This window comes from Cupressus sempervirens, chromosome 3 (assembly GCF_028749045.1).
Source record: "Cupressus sempervirens isolate cs-2001-9-10 chromosome 3, ASM2874904v1, whole genome shotgun sequence".
NCBI lineage: Eukaryota > Viridiplantae > Streptophyta > Pinopsida > Cupressales > Cupressaceae > Cupressus > Cupressus sempervirens.
Genome location: NC_143120.1, coordinates 1,060,178,640 through 1,060,196,365, shown reverse-complemented (window position 1 = coordinate 1,060,196,365; position 17,726 = coordinate 1,060,178,640).

Genomic DNA, 17,726 nt, shown 5'->3' with positions numbered 1-17,726 from the left:
AGAATATTCATTCCTTATACATCTTCAAGGAAATAGAATTCATGTTGACTTGGACGAAGCTTGATCCTATGTCTAAGAGTAGAATTAAAGAAATCTTCTGTGTCACAAAAATGAGAGTGAGATACTACCATCTTATACTGATCCAAAAATTTGTAGAGGAAGATCCACCCCTCTTTAGTTATTACAAACTGGTGAGTTACAGTGCAAGTAGGAAAAATTGATCCTTTTCCCCTTTTGTGCAAAAAGGTCTCCTCCACTCCTCCCAACTGCCATAAAAATTCAGCTACTCCTACCTTTAAAGGCACTTGATAGGGTAGTACATGGGGTGTCCCTTTGAATCCATAAACTCTAATGACAGTTGAGACTAGATATGGGATGATATCTCCCCAATTATGTGAAACATTAAGACTATGGGGTTTGTCCATAGGCCTAACAAGGTGCATTAGTGCCTTACGAATTCTGGGATTGTCACTCAATATGAGGCATCTTAGTTTAGAAGCAAAGTGCCTATCAAATCTAACAAAACTAGCATTTTCTTCTTCCCCAGTCATGTCTGCACTCCATAATTGAACTGGTAGTACTTCCCCCTCTTGTTCCCTATTTAAAATCATTTCTTTACCGAAATATGTAACCCCTTTAAATAGAAACATATGCATCAATAGGGAGTACTAACCCCAAACCTTCTCCACCTTGCCCTTTGCAATCCCCACCAATCCACTATGAATCTCATTAGCCAGGTAAGATGCAAAATCAAAAATTATTTCTACACCGAAAGAGGAGATTTGGGTGATCATATACATGAAGCTCACAGGAATAAAATCTTCTTCACCCTCTCCGAAGACTCTGCAGAGGGTCTTGTATATCTCTACTGCCCTGGCATTAAAACATGATTTCCTGAAAGGTTCTTTAGAAGATGATGTTATTGCTGGTAGGTTTCCAATTTTTCCTATGTGGACCTTCAATGCACCTTGTCTAACTACATCCCTTTTTGACATATATTCCTTTTCTAATTCTATCAAATCAATGGGCACATGATACCTAGTGAGAGGTCCCAAACTGAAAACTTCCCTAATCTCTTCTAGACTGATGGTAATTAAAACTTCACCATCCATTCTCCTCACTACCCTAGTGGTTTGATCATAACTCCTTGCCACGGCCTCAAGAAGGTCATAATCCATAAACACACTGGGAACAACTAGCTTTCCCAGATCAAAATTCCATATATTGGCATGTGGGGCATATAATTTCCTTTCTTCAAACCATTTTTTGAACAAAATCAAACCAGTTTGAGAGGTTTGAGCATCCTAGACCCAATTACCCTTATCATACAATCCATCAACTATCCTTAGTCCAGGGTTCAATGAGGTTAACCTCTTAACTTCCATTGTCTCTACAGTAGACTCAGGGAGCAACTCAAGCAAGTCATCATGCACATTTCTATCTAGATAGTTTATTTGACCTAAAAATCCCTTCTTCGGAGGCATCTTGGACTATTTTTTACAGAACTAAAAAGCCTACAAAGATTATGGTAGTACTACTTACTTGAATTCTGTCTTTGTTTTCCTTTGTATTTCTGCAAACTTTCTGTGATCAGACAGTTTCACAAATTGTGCCAGACTTCAGCATGCTTTCCTTTAGTAATTGCTTCTGCACAAGAATGGTTCAAAATCTTTACTCGCGTAAGATGAAACTGATGAAATCTTTCTGTATTATACTCTATTTTTTCTCACAAATGATGGTTTCATGTCTAATTAATATAGAGAGCGGCAACACATTCTGTGTTTAAAGCTGCGTCGTCGATCTTTAATAATCCTACGATCATGTGATACGGAGAGAACAACTAGGCATTGCACTTGACATGTTGGTCAATTCATCCAATGAAAACTTACCATGTACATAACTCTTTCCTTGATGGCGCTTATGTTCGGACCCACTGGCAACTAAGGACATGTGTCGGTAGGTCACTACTTCGTTATGCATAAAGAATGAGCACATTGCCATAGCAAAGCAGTGACAACCATTGATCTGATTTGAATTCGACAGATGATATGTTATTGGGCTTTCTCAGAAAGAAGGCGGTGGGCCCTTATTTGCTATGTCGCTATACATATCTCCCTAGCAACTCTTCATAGCGAGAAGACGATGACCTTTGATCATAGGTCTAATCAAAGGTGAGGAAATTGTACGTAGTCTTTTGACTCATACTCACTACATCACATAACTTAAATAACATGCAACTTTTCAATGCGAGGTAGCGAGGACTGTTGATTCTGTTCTAATCTGACGCTTAGGATCTCTTGCACATTTGATCAGAAGGGCATTGATGAAGTACAAAATTCTGCATAGTTGGCACCCTTTAAGATCTTACTTTAGTCTTAGTCATCATTCCACGTTACTAAAGGTCCCACTGGATCTTTATTTCACAGGGCCTTGCTACTTCGCTAACGACGGGATGTCAAATTTTTTCGATAGTGAGGTAGCGAGCTCCAACAACTTTAATGAATTTTGGCACCGTGAAATGCAAGGGTCCATCAGATTATTATTGCCGCTATTAACTGCTTTTGACAATGACAGTTATTACTTATCATGCCACCTGGATTAGTCATGGTACTAATGAATTGCAATGTTACCGACTCTTCAATTTCACGGGGCCTCGCTACTTTGCTAACAGTGAGATGTCAATTTTTTTTGATAGTGAGGTAGCAAAACACCGAAAAAATCATCATTCCGGCTCTGACTTCAGACTGCTTCTGCTGGGTCCCCTTTCCTATTTTGATGGTAATTGCAGTGTGTACTTGACTAATAAATCAGCTAGAAAACAAAGTTTCGACCACCATATCTTAATTTTGTGGTCTCATTTTATAAACTTTTTAGCACTCGCTACCTCGCCATACATAAAAAGTGCCCATGTTTGCAAAGCGAGGTAACGACAACGGTGGATCTACTTAGATCGGACAGTTGGGGAATATGAGAGGAAAGGTATCTCAGGGTCACAAAAGATAAAAAGCCAACAGAATATTCACCTTATTTGAAAATTCAAATATTTCATGCCTGACAATTTACAAATAGAAAGAAACGTATGATTTTTACAAAGTTTTTTCAAAGGCTAGCAAACGGATGAATTATCTAGAAACCCTATGTCCCACTAGAATGAAAAAATCTGACTTTTCTAAAATTGGACAAAAGACTTCTATCAAACAAAAAGTCAGACCAACAGATAGATTGATCTATCTCATACATAACAAGCTACCATCAAAGTATTCCACATTTGTTTCTTCTTTTAACACCTCAAAGACTATACTAGGGTTTGCTTATAAGAAAGTCACTTTTGATGAATATGCTGATCTTTTGGATATAGAAGAAAAGAAGTTGAAATTAATGGGGATTCTCAAATAATCTAAGTCTAAAACATTGGTGGCCAACAATGAGGGTTCTCAAAATTCAGCTGGAAAGTCTTCAAATAAAGGAAAGGGTAAGAATAAGAAGTGGAAGAAGGAGAAATCAGAGGATGTAGAAAATACAACACCACAATCCAATTAACAAGTTTAGTCTTCCTCAAATTCAAGCAAGAAGGAGGACAACAATAATAAGGACAAGAAAAAGTGTGTTTATTGCAAGAAAATGGGTCATGAAGAGCATGAGTGTTATCTTAAAAAGATTGATGAATTGACCAAAATCATGAGGAAACATAATGTTCCACTGCCTAATGTTTACAAGGATAAAGAGTCTTCTTTAGATTCAAAGGGCAAAGGGAAAGCACTCATGGAAAATTCAAATTCTTCAAACGAATGGATACTTGATTCAGGTGCCTCATATCATATGGGTTCTTTAAAGGAGAATTTTTCTTCAATGAAGTAGTCAAAGGTACCACACATCTTTGTGGGCGATGATACCAAAATGGAAGTTGAAGGGAAAGGAAATTTGGAGATGGAAAATGGAGAGTTTCAAAATGTTCTCTATGTTCCAAATCTAAGTTTTAATCTCCTCTCGATTTACCAAATCACTCACCTCAGAGATGGACATAGAGTTAAGTTCCTTCCTAACTCAGTACAGTTGCACAATCTTAAAGATGACTCATTGGTTACAATGGGGAAAGTGAATCATGAAAAAAGGTTGTATTCTTTCCCCTATTTTGTACCCAAGTCTCCTTCAAAGGCCTTTTTATCACAATCAAATTGTCAAATGCAATTATGGCATCAACGATTTGGTCATCTTGCCTTTCGCTACCTTCAACAGCTTTTCTTAAATAGAATGGTCAAATGTCTACCTCAAATCAACTTTTCCCACAGTGAATGTTCAACAGATTCAGTTGATATGCATCCATAGGGAAATTTACATAAAGGGAAGTCTTCAAGAGCACCAAGTGTTCTACAGATGGTTCACATGGTATTAGTAGGTCATTTTGTAGTTAGCCAGGGTTGCTACGTACTGACCTTCATTGATGACTTTTCAAGATACACTTGGGTCTACTTTCTTCATAGTAAGAATGAAGTGTTGGACAAGCTTCTAGCCTTTAAGACTTATGTTGACAAGAAATCTAGGAAAGCCATCAAAGTTCTACGAATGGACAATGGAAGTAGACATGTGAACAAAAGACTAAAAGATTTTTGCAAACTTGAGGGTATTGATCTTCAAACTCCACTAGCATTCAGTCCACATAAGATAGATGTCATAGCATTAGAGATCCAAACTCTTAAGTCTATGGCAAGTTGCATGATACAAGCCAAGTCTCTAGATCCATCACTTGAAGTTGAAGTAATCAGTAGTGTGACTCATATTCTTAACAGGTCTCCTCATCTAGCCTTAGATGGAAAGACTCCTTTTGAGGCATGGTGTGGTAGAACACCTATTGTGACACACTTCAGAGTCTTTGGTTTTCCTGCATGGGTAAATAGATCTTCGACGGGATGCAAGGCACAATCACCTTGGCCTTGTACTTTCATTGGTTATGAAGATAGAGTTAAGGCATATAGACTCATAGATCTAGAGACTCATCAGATCTTTGTGGAGAAGGATGTACACTTTGAGGAAAGTTCACCCAACTTGTCCTCTAATCCTCTCCACACATCATACCATGTGGAAACAAATAGTGACACCATCGATAGTGCTTTAATAGATTTAGACACGTGGATTTCTATTGACAGTTGTAGTGAGAGGTCACTAGATTAGTTCAGTCCACATGCATACATAGCCAAAGTGATAGGTTCAAAAGAATAAGGTACATCTAGTCTTCTAGGTCCAGCATTAGTCACAGATTTGGGGAACAATATTGATGGTTTGCCTCTTCTTCTTGATGTAGCAACACCTTCTTCAATTGTCACAAGGGATACATCTTTCCCTCTTGTTCATTCTCTACATGATCGATCATCATAGGTTGAAGTGATTGTGGATACTTATGATCAGTAGTTGTAGGAGGGTTCTCCATCAGTTGCAAAGATAAATAACTCTTTGAGACAAGTTCTTTAGTCAGTTGAGTAGGTTTCAAAGACATCACTTATCCATGGGATTCTTTCCACACACAGTGGAAGCATCTCATTTGTACCCTTGGCATTGTTTCTTCCTAAAGGGAGGAACACCATTCTACAGTCTTAGATCAACTTCTTCATTAGAGCAGTCACCGGTAGTCATTCTTCTTTGGGGGGTGGAGCCTATCTTGTCTCTCTTCCTCTTCTCATTATTCTCTTATGTATATATTAGATGTATGTTGTAATTGGGGGGTCTTGATTACTCCATCCATCCATATATTGTATGTGTTTTTCATGTCTCTTTTTGGGGGAGGGTTTTTCCCATGAGGTTTTCCCTCTTTCTCTACTTTATGAGAGATTGTGTTTCATTATGTACATGGATACCTAACATGGCCTAGTAGCCAAGACCCATCATGCATTGCATCCTAGATTTCGTAAGCTTAAGGGCATTCCCCTAAGTTGCACTTAAGAGGGGGTGTTAGTCTAAATAAATATTTACTATTTACACTTAAGTTTACTTAGGTTAATGTATTATTTTATTATTTTATTTTGTGAGACACTTAGGATTTTGTGTACTCTAATGAGTTGTCATGTTGACAACACAAAAGTATGCAACTCTAATTCAACACATAGTGTCTAAAACACTAGATTTTGCATCATTCACTGAGTTTTCATGTAGACAACATATTTATTTGCACTCCCTTTTTAGCACATGTTGTCTACACCACTGATTTACATGCTACACCATTGTAGGCTTATCCTCACATTATCACACTTACTTTTGTGCTTAATGGAGGATAACCCATATCTGGTGGACATGTGCCTGGTTGTATGGCTTATCATGATGCTGACTTCTATGCATTCTAGAAGCTCTCTAGAGGCCTTTATATACATGCACTCCTAGTGTGCTTGCATATGGCATATTGAATGAATATATTGTCATTCTGATCATACTCTCTCTTTGGTCTACTATTGTGCTTGTGTTTGAGTTCCTTGGTCTTGGGTGAATTCTACCCTAAGAAAAATTCTTACATTATTTGATGCCATTTTCTCCCCATATTATTTCTACAAGGGTTTGGGGTAGCACCCCTGCGGGGTCCTGTGGTAGCGCCCCTGTTGCGATCCCTATCGCAACACATGGTGGGGCCAAGCGACAATGCCCCTATGGGGGTTTTTGTGGGTAGTGCCCCTGAAGCCAAAAATGCCCTTATATTGTAAAAGGTGTTGACTACTATATTTCCTATTGGATAACTTATTCTAGCCCTAAATTTGTAAGTGGAAAAAGCTTGTATAAAAAGGATTGGGGTTAGGGATTTCATGATGTAATGGTGATATTGTAGCTTCTTGCAACTATATTTAGTTGTAAGGGATTATTGATTGTAATTAGATTGTAATCACTAGATAATAATAATATTGGACTTGCTATTGGTGGATGTAGCCCAGGGATTGGGTGAACCATGTTAAATCTTGGTGTCTTGTGTTCTCTTTTATGCAATCTACAATTTTCTGGTGTTGGTTATATTTGCATGTAACTGTTATTTCTGTCTGAGGTTAATCCTAACACTATCCCTATCATATGTGTTGGATACAATTGTTCAATTGTGTGTTGTCTTTGATGTCACACAAATGTCATATCAGTCATTAGATAGTGCCTACCAAACTTAGAAAGTCAGCAAAGCAAAAGATAGTGTCTACCGAGCTCAGAAGGTTAGCAAGGCAATAGACAGTGTCTACCAAGCCCAAAAGGTTAGTAAAGATAGCTTGCAGTGTCTAATGAGTAGATAGTTGGTTACCGAGCCTTCAATGTAATCAAAGAAATTTAGTTCTTACCAAGCTCACTCGGTAATCAAAGAAAACATGACAAAAGAAGTTCTTACCAGGATCACTCGGTAATCAAAGAAAATATGACAAAAACAGTTCTTACCGAGTTCACTCGGTCATCAAAGGTAATTTGGTAAAAGTAGTTCTTACCGAGTACACTCGAAAGCAAAAGGATTTTAAGATATTGTAATGTTAACCAAGTCAAGAAGGTTAACTCTGGAAATTCCTGGAAGTATTATTTATTGAGTAGGGTTAGCCAGTAAAGGATGTTTATTTGTTTAAGAATAATATCTGTAGCCGACTGATGAATGGTTTATTGGTAAATGTAACATGTAAATGAGCTGACTTGACAATCTGAATGGTATAAGTAAGAAGTCAAGTTGCGAATTCAAAGTAGTATGATGTGGAGATATGAGAAGTTAATGTGATATGAAGACTGATTATTATGGAAGCGAATTTGAAGAATGATCAGAGATCATTGAGGAGCAACAGAGTCATATTTGATCAATGACGATCTAATGATGCTGAACAAATACCTGTATCCAGCAAATTTAATTGCATCTTGTTCAGGTCAATTCATTGTTGCTTTCTAACCATTGTAGCAGTGATTTCAAATCTCTTAATAGAGTTGGTCTAACAACCATTTTGTAAATCCTCTAACAAGGTGATAGTTCAATTGAATTGTTCTAAAGACCTCTAGCAAGGTCACTCCTAGCAGGGTGATTAAATCCTCTAACAGGGTCACACCTAATAGTGTGTATTGTAATGTTTAACAGGGTTGCCTCCTAACAGAGCTCACTCTAGAAGAGTGAAAATTGGTGACTAGTTACTTAGTGGTTTTTCCCATATTGGGTTTCCACGTTAAATTTGGTGTCTCTTGTGTTCACTTTATTTTTAGTTACATGCATGATTGCTTGAAAAGAAAGTAATAGTTTAATTTACCGAGTTACAATAGTTGTTTACTGAGTAAAAGCAATAACTAGATCATTAAGACATCTAAGGGATTTGTGGATTAATTTTTGTAAGTAACTCATTCACCCCCCCCTCTTAGTTACTTTATCTTTAATTCCAACAATATGTTATTATAAAAATTATGAGGGTTGTTTATCTACCAACTCTAGATAGAGTGGCCAACAAAGACCTACATTTTCTTGTGTTTTTAATACATCTAACTCATTTAAGATATGGCTATGAATAGGGGTCACATGTGTAGACATTGACTTCTTACAAAATGACCCCCTTTTATTTTTTACCAAGGAAAAATACAATCCAATTTTAATATAGATGTTAGCTATATTATTCTATGATAAAGTTTGTAATTTTTATTTGAACACATTATTTTAAGGATAAAGTTTACATTAGAATTAAATCTACTAACTTAAAAGTTATTATTATTTCTTTTATTTGATGATTTATTTATTTTTATAATTAAATGTATTCATTTTCTGTTACTTTTGATTTGAATTATGTATACATTTTTAGCATTATAGTTTTAAATTATGCAATTTATCATCAAGATAGTAGAATATTCATGGTGGTGAAAGATGGTTAATTGCATTTATGTGAAAAATTTAAAGAAATAGAAGAATAAATTTAAACACAAATATCAAAGAAAAGAAAAACTAAAATGAAAGAAAAAATAAAGAACAAATAAATACCACAAACTAAGACTCAATGGATAGACACATATAATCTCGTTATGTTTAAATCCAAACACTATGGGAACCATCAAATTTTTTCCTTCCTCAAACAAAACCCTTGCATTTGTGGGTTGAATCAAAATTAATATTCCCAAAAAGTACTTAAAAATGTTAGATTAACTCTAAAGGGAATGGTTTGGATTGGGTGAATCCTAATTAGCCGAGACTACTTTTTGGGGGAAAACCTCTTGAACCATGTAATGTCTCATGGTGGATAATTTGTAAACACATATCATTTATGTACCAAAATTTGATCTATATTATGTTCAAATATGAATATGACAAGTTATGAGAAAGATCAATTTTAATTTTATTGATTTGTGTGTAAATGATTTTTGAGGTAACATTCAAAATTAATAATCAAAATAATAAACACCATGTATTAACTATTGAAATTATCTATATACATTCATTCCTTTTTATTTTATAATTTAAAATTTTTTTCATATAATTTCTCACTTAAATTACATGATCTTGCTATATTCATAAATTTTATGAAATAAAAAAGAAAATATAAAGGGTGCCGACAAAAGTGGTCATCTAAAGAGGCGATTCAATCTTCTTATTTCAATTTCTAGTAGGAATATTTTGAGTTGGGTAAGTCATTACCTCTAACATCAACATTTCAAAATGGGAAAGAATGTGATAGAACAAATAGAACCAAAGAGAAAATAGCTTGCAATTTGGCTATGTGCACATTTTTGATGCATAGTAGTTATGAGGCTCCATAATCACAATTATATTTATTCTTTAGCACGTGCCCTATTCAAAGGACTCTTGTGAACACATTCAAACTCTAGTTGTTCATGAATGTGATGCTTTGTAGGCCAAATAGACTTACCATGCTTCCTTCAATTTTTTTAAATGTTTGAACTTTTAAAATGGTGTTATTTAGTTGTATATGCATATTTTCTTTTAGGAAAAAGTTTTTTGAATACTATAATGCCTAATTCCTTGTTAGAATTAGGAGTTGGGTGTATTTCATAAAGAACCTATGTTGTCAGGTCTAAACATTTTATGGAACACATTCACAAATTGGTTTAGAATTTGAACTATAAATCTACAAAAAAATCCCTAGTAGAATCTTCCCACCTATGATAGGAAAACAAATCTCATAATTTTATTTTATGATGCTAATCACCCAAAAGGAAATCATAATTGAGGTAGATACATACATGTTTATATTAAATTATTTTCGAAAAAGAAAAATATTTTCATCTCATTTATTAAATTCTTCACCGTTTCTTTGTCCAAAATCAACATAATGTGGTATTTTAGGAGAGCTCATAATATTTTCATCCACTCCAACCCTCAAATCCTTTTCTACACAAAAAGTATCCTTCATCTTTTCCACCTTTCCCAACTACTTCTTTCAACCACATATCCTATTTTTAAAATGGGAATGAAAGGAATAGAGAAAAAGTTGAAATCCCTAAATAAAAACTATGGGTTTACATTCCTTAACTAGAAACAACAACAAACCAAACAAGGATCAGAGATAACTATGTTTAAAAAATAAAACAAGGGTGCTTCAATTTGTTTTTCACCCTTGTATCATTTGATAATTTGATCCCCAAATTCAAAGAATTTGGAGAGGGAAGTTTACATAAATTTTAGCACTAATTTTACCATTTGTACTTCAAAACCAAATGCAAATACAAAGAGGACATGCTCAAGTATTTTTTCACAGCTATTGCTACCACAAATGAAGGTTGCATCAATGTCATATGTGCATTGATAATGAATTATGCTAAAGAATCAAGTATTAATTTTTTAGAATCTCATGCTAACTGTGTTGTTGTGTATTAAAGATTATATGATGTGTTTCAAATATATTATAAAATAAATGTCTTATTGTTGTTATCAAAAAATCTTATCATATAAATATTTGAAATTTTCCTATAGTTTATTTTTATACTCTCTATATAGTTTTCCTATACCATCCACAAAATGGCCTAAAATTTATCCCCAATATGCATCCCACCATCCCTATCACAATTACATGTTGTTTGAATTCTAAGAAAACTAAGCAGTTTAGCAGAAAAATGTGCTTTTATATTAGATGTTTGTGGTAAATATTTCAACCATTTGTCAAATGCATTTGTATAATAATAAAGTAGAAATCAATCTAAAGAAAATTATCAAATTCTATTTCTATTAATATTTCTCAAGACCAAAAATGCCATATTTGTATTGATTGCTCGATAGAAAAAGCATATCATTTAAATACATATTAAGGAAAATATCAAAGTATACCCAAAAAAAAAAGAAAATAATTAACTACAAGATGTTAAAATATAAAAACTTATTGTAACTATATATCGATTGACAAATAGTAATAATAATATAATTTTTGATATACAGAGTAAACTGTGTAAATTAATATGCTCTAATATGTTTAAATAGTATAAATATTTGGAAATTTTGTAATTTGTTTTTTCAAAATCAAATCATACTTCAAATATAAGATAATTCATGATACAAAAAAAAAACACCTTGAACACCTCAAATATGTTATGAGCACTATTCAAGTACAACTATTATCTACAGAAGAGGCAATACAAAAGAAAACTATTTCCATGGTCACTACAGATAGTCATCAAAATGATGATGATTGAAAAGTAATGAAAAAATAATGTAGAATAAGTAATGCAACAATACCTTATGATAGTGATATATAATTTATTAGTTCACCATTTGTAACTCAATAGAAGTGAAAATTGTCTAGAAAACATCACTTGAAAAACTTCATAGAACAAAGTAGTTTCCACATTGTATTGATCTAGGAAAAGAGAAAGACTATGTTGTATAATCTTCCATGACTCATTTCAACTCATATTTTTCTTTCTTTACTGATGATTCCATTGGACCTTCAATAAATAAATAAAGCTTGCATTTTCCTGGTCAAGGATTTTTCTAGGAGGATAATATTGGTCCCTTGTGATTTCAGCCCCTGTCTACTAGCTAATAGTACCCAAGGTCTCCTTGTCTGTTACCTTCCATCATGAATTTTGAGGGAAATCATAGATTTCTATTTCATTTTCACAGTGCTTTCGAATAACATCTTTTTGTATTTTTACAAGATTATGTTGTAGATTAAGAGTTGCAACTAAGTTCTATGCTCTTGAAACTAAATCATTTGGAACAAGGAAAGCACATCTAGACCTAATATAGTTAGCGTTTCTCCTACAAGGAAAAAAGAAGCTAATGTCACTCCTATTTGAAACAATTCTTCAATTGTATGTTGCCATTGATTTTACACAAATGTTAGTATTAATCGAGCAATGAAGAGTTTGCAATATTAACCTTACATATTTTAGTATTGACTGAATAGTTAGGTAAATTAGAACTTTCAGTATTAACTAAGCAATTGGTTAATGAAGGACATCCTACTTATAGTATTAGTTGAGTGGTCAGGCATCATAGGACTTTCATTATTAACTGAGATTTCAATCCTATTATTGACCAAGTGACAACAAAATACAAATTGTCTAATACTTCATTGATTGAGGCCAACTATTCAAATGTTTATTGATTATTTAGAAGGGTATTCAAGTTGACTTGTCCTATCTTATGATATATAAGAAAGGTTAAGTTGTGAGGATAAAATATGCAAGTGGAATATGGAATAAGATGGCTATGTGAATGAAGGCAAAGCAGAGCAACAAAGTGTATAAGATAAGTTGCAAAGAACATCTGGCCAGTAAGGATCCAGAAGTCAAGCCAACATATAGATTTAAATTTCCAAAGATAGTTTCTTCATAAATCAATTCAAATTTATGTTACCTTCTAACCATTTTAGTAGTAAAGAAATATCTTAATAGAGTTGACTTAACCATTATTTTGTACATCCTCTAAGAAGGTGACATTTCAAGATTGAAGTATTTGAAGAGCTCTAACTAGGCCACTCCTAATAGGATGATCTAAATCATCTAACAAGGTCATACTTAATAGTATGTATTGTAACATTTAATAGGGTTGGCTCTCAATAGGGCTCACTTTAGAAGAGCGAAAAATATTGTGACTAGTTGCATGGTGGTTTTCCCAAATTGGGTTTCCACATTAAATATTGGTGTCATATGTGTTCATGTTATTTGCTTTATGCTTTACATTTTAACAACTACATTACTAAAGGATAAAATACTTTAATAATCATAAGATTGCTTTATTAACCAAGTTGGATAGTATTACTTGATTAGTGGAAAATTTGAATTGACATCTAGGGACAAGGAATTGTTTTTGTTGTAACTAATTCACCCCTCCCCTCTCTATTACTCTCTACATTTCCAAAAATTAGTATCAGAGTGTTTGGTTCTTGCAAGAAAGGTTTCAAGGACCTAAGCTAAAGATCAAGATATCTTATAGATGGGAGATTCCTATGCTGAACAAAGACAACTTTTGAACATGGCATGAATTGATGAAGTTGAATCTATCAAGCATTAGTGATGTTGGTCTATTATACTTGGAGAACAAATATGTGCCACCACCTAAACCTATGACTATGGAATAAATGAAAGAAGCTAATGACTACAATATAATGATATTTGATATAGCTTCCTTTCTGAACTATTCTAAATTTGTTGAGGTTAAAGATTGTCCTACTACATTTAAAATGGGGGAAAAACTGTAAAGAGTCTATGGAGATGATAAAATGTGTAAATAGCCAAGGCAAAAATCTTGAGAGGCAAGTTTGATTGAATGAAAATGAAAGAAGGTGAGAACATTGTCCAATATAGTGAAAGAATGAAAGAGAGTGTGAGTGCAATCAAAGTTGTAAGAGGAGACATAAATGATGAGATAATGGTCAGTAAGGTACTAAGAACTTTTCTTCCTATTTATGCAATTAGAGTTTCAACAATTCAAGAGATGAGATGCAATCCTAAAAATAAAATAACCTTGGATGCACTTGTGAGAAGATTAACTAATTTTGAGTTGGATAACTTTGATAACTATGCTCCTATCTCTAGAAACTTTAAATCTACATTCAAAGTGAAAATAACTCTTGGCAAAAAAGGAGGAAATTCAAAAGGAAAATAGGTTGATAGTGAAGAAGGAGAAGAATTAGATAAAGACCATGAAGTCATTGAAGCCATACTAAAAATACAAGTATCAAAAGGGAAAGGAAATTTTAGAGGAAAAATTCCATTGATTTGTTTCTCATGTGAAGAGGTTGGTCATATAGTTGCAAGATGTTGAAAAAAGGAAGATAATGACAAGAAAAGAAATAACAGGCCCAAAGGAAAGAAAGACTTCAAGAGATACAAGGATTACAAAGACATAGGTAAGAAACATTGTTACATTGGTAAAGATTCAGATAGTGACGATAATGAAGAAGAAGTAGTTTACATTATTGTTAAAGATGAATCTGATAATGAGGAAAATGAAAAGAAGACACTTATCTCTCATTTTAGGGAAAAACATACATGGATCATAGATAGTGGTTGTTCTAATCACATAACTAGTAAAAAAACTAAATTTGAACATTTAGAACACTATGATGGTGGATGTGTTTTATTTGGAAATAATGAATCATGTTATGTAAAAGGAAAAGGAATCATAGTATTAACTAAAGGAATTAAATGTGAAAATTCCTACTGGGTTGAAGGATTAAGACATAAACTAATCACTATAGTACAACTAAATAATATAGGATACAAGGTAGAATTCATGAATGGAAAAGCTAAACTATTGGATAGAAAAGGAAACCTGGTTGGGACTAGAAATTAGACAAAAGGTGACTTGTTTTACTTGGACTTCACTGAAAGTACATGTTTGCTAGCTAAGATAGAAGAAAGTTGGCTATGACATAAAATGACATGTCATGTTAACTTTTATAATTGTTGTCAGAAAAGTCTACACCCTTGCTTGAGGTATGACCATCAAGCAACCTTGTGTAACATGGAAGTGACCTCCAAGTGTGGGACTTGCACTTTGAGGTCAAATCTTCAGAGAAGGTTGACTTTCTTTGCTATCAAGATGCACCTAACTACTCTTGAGAGGAAAAGGGAGAAGGAGATGCAAGAAACAAAATCTACCTAATCTATTCCAAGGAGGTGATTCACCAAAATAGGATGTTCAAACCAATCTCTTCCCATATACCCACTATTTAACCATCATGACACCAAAAAATATACACTTCCAGACTTGTTTTAATCTAACAATCACATGTAGATTAGAAAACCAAAATAAATGACATAAGAAAAATGAGATTCACTTATATATCATTCATAGGTAGGAGATATACAATCATGCAAGATTACAGGTATCCATAATACACCAATGAGAGGCAAATGGTTCTTGCACAATATGTCAATGGCTAAAGGAGATAAGGTAGAATGTCACATAGTTTAGAGGCAAAGAGGATTTATAGTCGCATGCTAGAGCAAATGCTAGAGAAAAAGAGAGGGTCCGACCCTTGCAAAATTTACAAAATTTGCCTTTATAGCTCAGGCATAGCTGAGATATTTTCTATCATAAACCAAACTCAAACACAACACCTCGTAGTTACTACAAATATAGAGGAAATATGATCATGGAACAATTCCAAATATAATAGTGATAGGAGGAAACTAAAATCAACTCATCCAGGCATAAGAGATCAAATCCTATGAGATTTGATCATTACATGTAATAAAGAGGCATGGAGATGCATTAACGCTAAGGAACAAAGCCCAAAAATGTCAATTTTCATTGGCAATTTTTTTTTTGTAATGTGTCATGGCTGCAATGTATAAATCCACACCACTATAAAAAAAATGCAGGATGGATAACATTCAAGTTAACCCACTACAAAAATATAAAATTGACCCACGTGGAATAAATTTGATTTTCCCTCAAAAAGTTTGAACCATTGATGTAGATCTTCATTTTAATATAGATGGCCTAGATGCTACAAAAATATCCCCAACCAATGAATAAAACACAACCATAGATCCAATATCTCTACCTAAACACACAGATGGCTGAGATGCACTCAAAATATCTAAAGAGGCCCCAAGATCTAATGAGCATTGTATCTTCACAAGAGCAAAGGGAAGAAATTGAAAAATATAACTATCATCTGATTAAAAGGAACCCAACATAAGAAGGATCCACCATGTGGCATGTAACAATTGGTCAACACATTTCTTGAATGTTCGGTTGAAGAGACAACAACAAAATTTTGATTGCAGAAAGAGAAAAAAAGTCACTCTCCAAAATGATGAAAATGGTTAACGTGAAATGTAAACCTCAGCTAGAAACACACATTAACCTAGAACTCAACACATGAAGAAAAAATGAGCGAACTCGATACATGAACAAGTTGAACTAACTCAGCACATGAAGAAACTGAGCCAACTCGGCACATGAAGAAAATATGTTAACACAAGATTTTAACTCAACCAAAAAGCATGTTAACCCACATCAAAGAATCCAACTCGTTGAAGATCTCTTAGATTGGTTATCAATGATGGGCTGAATGGGGACCAAAAATGACCAAAAATAACCTAATTACCATAAGAAAGAACAAAAGAGTAAGATGCATACATTATCTAAAGAAACCTAAGATGAGCATGTGCAAACAATGTCAAATTGAGAAGGTGAGTAAAAGGAGTTTCAAAATTAAGTCCTACAATTATGAAGAAGTTTTGGAACTAGTTCATACAGATCTTTGTGGGCCAATAGGTATATAAAGCTACTATGGAGAGAAATATTTCATTCTATTTGTTGATGATTATTCTAGGATGATGATTGTAATATTTTTGAAAGATAAGTCTGATGCTTTTGAAAAATTCAAATGGTATCTGGCTAGAGTTGAGAAAGAAACATTGAATAATCTAAAATGCTTGAGATTAGATAGAGGAGGAGAATCCATCTCAAATAAATTCAATGAAAATTGAAATGAAATAGGAATAAACTATAAGTATTGACACTTGGAACTTCAAAGAAAAAATGGAATACTAGAAAGAGGAAATAGATCCATCATGGAGTGTGCAAGAACACTAATAACTGAGAAGAATGTTGCACTAGAATACTAGAGAGAAACAATTAACAAAATAGTTCATACATTGAACTAAGTTCAACTAAAGATAGGTACAGACAAAACACCTTATGAATAATGGTATGGGTAAAATCCTAATGTTTTTTATCTCAGAGTATTTGGAAGCAAATGTTATATCTTGAAAGAATTAATTAAAGGAAAAATTGATGCAAAAAGTGATGAAGGCATATTCCTAGGTTACTCTAATAAAAGTAAGACATACAAATGTTTGAATCTTGCTACTCATAAAGTCATAGAAAGTGCACACATGAAGATTGAAGAGTTTACAAAAAGAAGTGAAGAGGAGAGAAACAAGGAGCTTGAAGACTACATAAAGTTTTTTTGCTATGAGGAGGGACCTAAGACTTTACAACATACATTTGAAGCCAATCAACAATAAAGTGAGCCTAGAAAATTATAGACAAAGGAACCTGAGTCACAAATAGTTCAACCCGAGTTGTATCCATAGGCAATGCAAACCTAGTAATAAACAATACAACCCAAGTCACAGTTAGAGGAACTACAACTAGATTAGCTAGAGGAGCCTAAGAAAAAGAAAAAAGATCATGGAGAAGCAAGTGAACCAAGTCCAAAATCAAGAAAGAAAGATCCAAGACTTGCAAATTTTATCAGAAGACATCATGAACCTCAAAAAATAATTGGAGGAGAGAAAGATGACATAATGACAAGGAAAAAATTGAAAGGTACATGTTTTCTTAG